The sequence below is a fragment of the Geotrypetes seraphini genome, chromosome 1, assembly GCF_902459505.1.
Source record: "Geotrypetes seraphini chromosome 1, aGeoSer1.1, whole genome shotgun sequence".
In the NCBI taxonomy this organism is placed as follows: Eukaryota; Metazoa; Chordata; class Amphibia; order Gymnophiona; family Dermophiidae; genus Geotrypetes; species Geotrypetes seraphini.
In genome coordinates this window covers 179760903-179768138 of record NC_047084.1, presented here as the reverse complement: position 1 = coordinate 179768138, position 7236 = coordinate 179760903, and the positions used below count along the sequence as shown (strand labels likewise).

General features: G+C 44.7%; 1 protein-coding gene across 6 annotated transcripts in view; it reads left to right on the top strand.

The window, feature by feature from the left end:
- Window positions 1-439: 439 nt before the first annotated feature.
- MFAP3L (microfibril associated protein 3 like) overlaps window positions 440-7236 on the top strand; it is a 79373-nt gene continuing 72576 nt past the window's right edge. For 2 of the 6 annotated variants that reach the window (XM_033942425.1, XM_033942388.1), the window contains exon 1: window positions 1342-1704. The gene's annotated coding sequence lies outside the window, so the exon portion shown is untranslated. The other 4 variants (XM_033942435.1, XM_033942397.1, XM_033942378.1 and 1 more) reach the window with 4 other exon arrangements.

Sequence of the window (7236 nt, the reverse complement as noted above, 5' to 3'; positions counted from 1 at the left end):
CCCACAAAATCTCGTTTTCAATTTAGCAGTTAAGTGCCTTTGATTTTCTCACCAGATCGATTGTACAAACGATTTAAGTGGCCAAGAGCCTCTCCAGGCCAGTTAAATCGCCTTGACTGTCAAGGGTACTATTTTTTTTTACTAAAACTTTAAATATACTGTATATCATCTGATTGCTGCCGCTATTCCCCTGCTCTAGAGCACAACCTCTTTCAGCTCAAAAATTTCCCACCAAGAATATTAACCCATAAAGTCCCGGTGCGACAACTAGTATAATGTAACAAATTGTTGCAATCGATTTTCTTCCCCAAAATAGGTGTAAAAAAACAGTTGAAAGGCGTAAAGCAATGTCGGGGAGGGGGGGGGGAATTACAGAATGATTTGAAGCAGCAGCGAAGGCAAGGCAAGCAGGGAGGGAGGAAGAGTTTCCCTGGGAGACCAAACAAGACGGTTGATTGGTTGGAACCCCCCTCCATTGCTACTATCACAGCCTCATTTCCTCGAATAGCGCCGAAACGGGCAGGGAGGGGCCTGTGCACGGGCTCGCGCTGACAGCTGTACAGTATGTGTGAGCTGTTTTGGTACTCAGGACTGCTGCAGCGGTTTTATAAGCTGATTTGTGAAGAAGGCCGCTTCCGATTGTATTCTATTTTGAGAATAAGTCAGAAGAAGGCTATTATCTAAAGCCCTAACGGCAAAAAAAAAAAAAAATTAAATCAATACAAATTGTTTATTGTGCACTGTCAAGGAACTACGCTCGCCCGCAGCTGCTTTAAAGGGACAAGGGCTAGGCGTAAAAGAGAAAGAGCAACATTAAAGAGCTGCTTTTGGGCAGAGAGGATTCGTAGCCGGCTAAAAAAAGACCTTATCCCGAAAGATCGCCCGGAGAGTGGCAGAAGGACAAGAACTCCCCCTCGGAGGGGAGGGGGGGGGGGGAGCCCAAGATTCGGCCCGGTCCCACCGCAGGGCGCTCGGAGAAAGTTTGCCGCAGACCCTCGCGCTCCGGAGGGGGCGGAGGAGAGAGAGAGGGAAAAGCAGGAGCGGGGGCGACGGAGCGAGTGACTGCGCCCTCGCCGGCTCTGCGGGCTCCCTGCTGGCGGAGGGTCGCCAGGTCCGCTCGAGCTCGCGAGGGTCGCGTTTGGAAGGAAGAGGTGAGTCTCGCGCGGGCTCCGGGCGGGGGGGAGGAGGGGGAGAGCCGCGAGAAGCGCAGTGCAGATGCCGGGGCTGGCGGGAGACCTGCAATCGCGTGCCGTATGTATGCAACGTGTGCTTTGGAGGAGAGAGAAAGCAAAAAAAAAAAACAGATGGCTTTAGGTCGCCAACGCCTCGGTACTGAAAGCGCAAAGGCGTGTGGGGCAGCTGGGCATGGGGGGAAACTGAGACCGTGCCCTATGTCTCTCCCAGTCGGGCAACTAAGAAGCGTTTATGGGTCTGGCTGGCTCTAGAGTGACATTCGTGCGGGTATCGCTTCTTTTCATGCTTGCAATCTGCTCCCGTCTGAGGTCAAAACTGCCCCCGAGACCTAGCTCTGACCTTTGCTGCCACTGACCTTTCTACGGATGGCCCAAGATTTTTATTAGGCGGAGCCAGGGCTGACTTTACTCGAGTGAATCCGGAGAGTCCATTAATATGCATTAGCGGGGGAGGGGAGGGCTAGTTCGAGGGATTGCGAGACCGGAGGAACGGCTCGCGCCACTGCTCAAGGTGAGTTAATGAGTGAGAGCGGCTCGTGGGGGGGGGGGGGGCCCTTGAGCTTGATGCTCTGTGACGGTGCCTCACCTGGAGCTAGCCCCTGCTTCCAACTGCTGGCTTATTGTTTGACGTTTGAACTAAGTGGCCATTATGCAGTAACCTGACGCAAATTTCGTGCTCAATTTTATTTAAGTTATAGACCCAGCTCTTCACCAGAAGTGCCAGGTTTTACCATTTTCTGCTTTGTACGTCATTTCATTAAGGCAGTTTATTTGCTGAGAGAGGGCGATCTAAATGCTTGGGACATTGAATGATGAGTGGGGAGATGGTGCTGCAACACAAGTAACAAGCTTGCACCGTACTCCTTAATTGTACGATTTTAGGCAATCCTACTGGAGTGGAATCTCGATGGGGATTTTTATTCTGACTGGGAACTAGAAATGTGCAGCTTGTTTTTTTTAAGTTCAATATTTTTATTAATTTTATATGAACAATAAGTAAAAATCCATATACTGTGTGGCATGCACATGAGCAGAGATTATTACATTGTATGACAGCCATCAAGTAGAACTGTATGTGCAAGTAACATATAGTACATATGAGTACAGATGGGTGATGTGTGAAAAGGATGCTGAGTCAGTTATTCTGAGTGCTTAATTTTTTTATATTTAAAAAATTATTATTATTATTATTATTATTTATGATGTTATTTACAACATTTTCTGCCCAAACCAGTTAGCATGGCCCAGGTACTTCCTCTTATACATGTGGGAATATCACCCACTCAGACGTTGCCCGACTCTTTGCTGTGCTATAAATAAACTGGGATGTACAGTGTTCTAAACCAGATTACCATCTTCTAGTGTCCACGTGTCATCTATCAGCTGGAAGCTGGAAAAAAAAACAAAGCCATGACAAATAAAACCACCTTGTTATATGGGCTCGGTGAGCAAAAGCTTAAGTAGTAAAGCCTATCCAAAAATGACATCTCAAAGTCAGTCTAAAAGGAAGTTGAAGTTCTTAAAAATTAATCAGACCAGGCATCTTACTTTTTTTCTCCACCAAAGTTCATAAAATATGAATGCATTTCTATTTGTATTTATTTAATTCACTTTTACAATAAATGTGTTATACAGTAATGCCCCAAAATCAGCGACTAAATAATACAGAAAGTAAAACCTTTGTGATTGTAGCTTGAAGCAGCTGTTAATTTGCTGGGGGCGGGGGCGCAGCTATTCTTGTCTAGGTTTGCAATATTACAATATTTGTTTGTTAATATTACAACCTGCTGCTGTTTTGAGTGGAAAATTAATGCATCCTGTTGTGGTGTTCAGTATAAAGGTTTTGCAATAGTTTGCCTTGTTTGCAAGCATTACCAAGGTTTTGCCTTTCCTGAGAGGAACAATTCATAAGAATGTAACAATAGTCATACTAATGGTCCATCTAGTCTAGTATCCTGTCTCCATGGTGGCCAATCCATGTCACAAGCACCTGGCAAAGAACCAAATAGTAGCAACATTCTATGCTACCAATCCCAGGGCAAGTAGTGGCTTCCCCCTTGTCTGTCTCAATAGCAGACTATGGACTTTTCCTCCAGGAACTTGTCCAAACCTTTTTTTTTTTAACCAGCTATGTTAACCATTCTTACCACATCCTCTGGCAATGCATTCCAGAGCTTAACTATTCTCTGACTTCTTTCCTCCTATTGGTTTTAAAAGTATTTCCCTGAGTGTCCACTAGTCTTTAACTTTTAATGGAGTAAAAAAAAATCAATCCATTTGTACTTGTTCTACACCACTCAGGATTTTGTAGACTTCAATCATATCTCCCCTCGCTCGTCTCTCTTCCACACTGAAGAGCTCTAACCTCTTTAGTCTTTCCTCATATGAGAGGAGTTTCATCCCCTCTATCATTTTGGTCATTCTTCTTTGAACCTTTTCTAGTTACGCTTTATTTTGTTTTAGTAAGGCAACCAGAATTGAACACAATGTTCAAGGTGAGGTTGCACCATGGAGCGATACAGAAGCAATATAACATTCTTAGTTATGTTTAACATTGCTTTTCTAATGATTCCTAGAATCTTGTTTGATTTTTTTGGCCACCACCACACGTTGGGCAGAAGATTTCAGTGTATTATATATAACTAGTCTTTAAGCCCATTACATTAACGGGTGCTAGAATATATATGTGTGTGTGTATTTCTTTCTCTCTCTCTCTCTCTCTCCTTAGCCTGTTTCAGTATTTCTTTCTTTGTCTTTCTTTTTCCTCGGCGGTCCACCACCACCCCTTGCCTGCTCCCCCTGTCCATTCTCCCTTCCTTTTTCTTCCCCTGTGTCCACCACCACCCCTTCACTGGTCCCCTTATCCAGCAGCAGCCCTTCTCCCTTTGTTTTAACTCCCCCCCTGTCCAGCAGCACCTCTTTCTTACTCCCCCTGTCCAGTAGTAGGCCTCCCTTCCTTTTTTTGCCCTTCCCCCCCGTCTATCAGCACCTCTTCCCCTGTCCAGCAGTACCTCTTTTCTGTTCCCCCTGTCCAGTAGTAGGCCTCCCTTCCTTTCCCCCCCCCCCCCCCCCGTCCATCAGCACCTCTTCCCATGTCCAGTAGCAACCCTTACCTCCACCGACATCTGCCTAAAGCCACCGCGGCCTGAAGACACCGACAGCCTCTGCAGCCTGCTCCCACTCCTTCCTCGCCGTCCGTCAGTCCCTCCCCCCCCACCAGGAAGCTTCGTTTCCGGCTTTGGCAGCCTCCTGTCTGCGGGCCGGCTGCCCGCGCCGCAGCTCCTCTCTCGATCCCCGCCTGGTGCGGTTCGAGAGAGGAGCCGCGGCGGGTGGGTGAGGAGGGTGAGAAGATCCTGGCAGGTGCGCCTGTGCCCCCCCTCCCCCTCTGAATCAGCGGCAGACTGCAAACCGCCAAATGCTCCACAGTCGCGCGCCTTCAGCCCCCACGTGCGCACCTCCAGCCCCCGCATGCACCCTGAGGTTTAGAATGTTGCCACAGAAGCACACTTCAGAGCGCCAGCGCTCACGAATTTTCAAGAGCGCATGCGCCTCTAGCATTTTATTATTATTGATGAAACCCAGATCTTTTTTTTTTTTTTTAATTGCGTGCTGACCCCCAAGGTGGATTCTAGCATCTGGTAACTACGATTTTTTTGTTATTTTTCCCAATGTGCATCACTTTGCATTTGCCCACATTTAATTTCTTCTGCCATTTGGGCACCTAGTCACCCAATTTCCTAAGCTCTGCCTGCAATTTTTCACAGTCTGCTAGCTTTATAACAACTTTGAATAGTTCAAGTGTCATTTGCAAATTTAATCACCTCACTCAGCATTCCAATTTCCAGATCCTTTATAAATAAGTTAAGTAGCACTGGTCCCAGCACAGACCCCTGCGGCACTCCACTATTTACCCTCCTCCAATGAGAAAAATGGTCATTTAGCCCTACCCATTGTTTTCACTAGTGTATTTATTGCTAATCAATATTTGCTCAAAATGATAAAATCACTCTTCCTCCAGTATCCAGATTTGACTCCTGGCATGATACAAGAGTGGATTGTCACTTCCTTTTCCCAAAGCACGGAGGGTTAAATGACTTGCCCAAGGCCACAAGGAACTCCCATGAGATTTGAACTTGGGCATTTCTGGTTCCCAGCCTAACCTTAGATGACTCCACTCCTCCTTTAATATACACACACACACACATCTATCTCCACCCAGAGATTTACTTCTTCTACACTTCTTTGGGTGAATCTCTTTCTAAAGATGGTTACTAACTCCAAATAAATAAATTAATAAACACAGACGCACACATTATCGCTTTGCTCTTGCTAGCAGCTTAATGTAGTACATCCAGTGCTCACGCTTCAGGATGTGTTCATTAGGCATCATTTCTTCTTAATACCAATACAAAATAACCTTAATAAATAAGGCTTTTAGAGAGGAGTAAAAGGAGAAAAGTATGTGCTTGAGTGAATTTAATTTAAGAAAGGAGATTTAATTTAATTTAATTCTTATATACCGCTAATAACTGTGAGGCTTCTAAGCGGTTTACAAAAATGATGCAATTAAAAGATACAATAAAATAAAATAAATAAGATAGGTACTTGGAAGTTCCCTAACTGTCCCAAAGGCTCACAATCTAACTAAAGTACCTGAAGAAACAGTTTATGAAAAGTAAAGATAAAAATATAAAAGACAGAGGTAGAGATAGAGATAGAAATGAATATTCCAATGGTAATTCTTTACAGCAAATAGCATGCTTCTGCTTTCTGTTCGTTCTTGACTGTTGAGAATGCAGAGTTGGACCGCACTGGCAAGGAATGCAGCTACCTGACATCTCTTTTGCAGAGAAATTCTGAGAGTTGGAAAAAATGATGGGGGCCCCTTTTACAAAGTTGCAGTAATAATAATAATAACAGTTTATATACCGCAGGACCGTGAAGTTCTAGGCGGTTTACAATGATTAAAAACATTACAGATTGAGTAGTACTAACAGAGTTGAAGTTTAGCAATCAGTTGCGGGGAAGGATTGTGCAATGCAGCTGCCTACGTATTTTAGGAACAGATATGTTTTTAGGTGTTTCCTGAATTCCCCATAGGTATTCGCAAGCATAAATAATTGTTTCAGATCCTTACCCCATAATGCTGCCTGATATGAGAAGAGATGTTGATGATGTCTTTTTTTTTTTTTTTTTTTTTTTTTTAATTTACATCCTCTAACCTAGGGGTGTCAAAGTCTCTCCTCGAGGGCCGCAATCCAGTTGGGTTTTCAGGATTTCTCAAATGAATATGCATTAGATCTATTAGCATACAATGAGAGCAGTGCATGCAAATAGATCTCATGCATATTCACTGGGGAAATCCTGAAAACCCGACTGGATTGCGGCCCTCGAGGAGGGACTTTGACACCCCTGCTCTAACCGGTGGGGAAACGAAATTCACGCTTGAGCTTCTCATATGTTGATTGGTTGAAAAGGTCCGATATGTATCTGGGGGCTAGGCCGATAAGTACCTTAAAGCAGAAACAACCAAACTTAAACATCGCACGAGCCTCCATCGGCAACCAGTGCAGGAGTCGGTAGGAAGAAGTTACGTGATCGAACTTCTTCAGCCCAAAAATCAGCCTGACCGTTGTGGTAAATGCACCAAAGCCCGTTCAGTTCCTGTGGGCTTTGGTACATTTACCGCAGCAGCCATCACTACCGTGGCTTTGTAAAAGGGGCCCTATGTGCAAGAAGAAATGATCACCGAATCAAACTACGCAGTCATTACGTTACGTTAGAGATTTCTATTCCGCCATTACCTTGCAGTTCAAGGCGAATTACAATAGAGTTATAGAAGGTGGGTTACAAAAGAAATTGGTCATTTCTAGTGAAGGTAAAGAGTAGATCAGGTAGTATCGGTGAGTCAGGGAGCAGATGGGAAGAAGGGAGGTACTCGTGGTAAGACTTTTTTTCAGGGATTTCTGGAAGAGTATAGTTTTTCTTTCTTTATTTCATCAATGTGACCGAGGAGTGTGACGGGCTAGAAGACATTTAATCA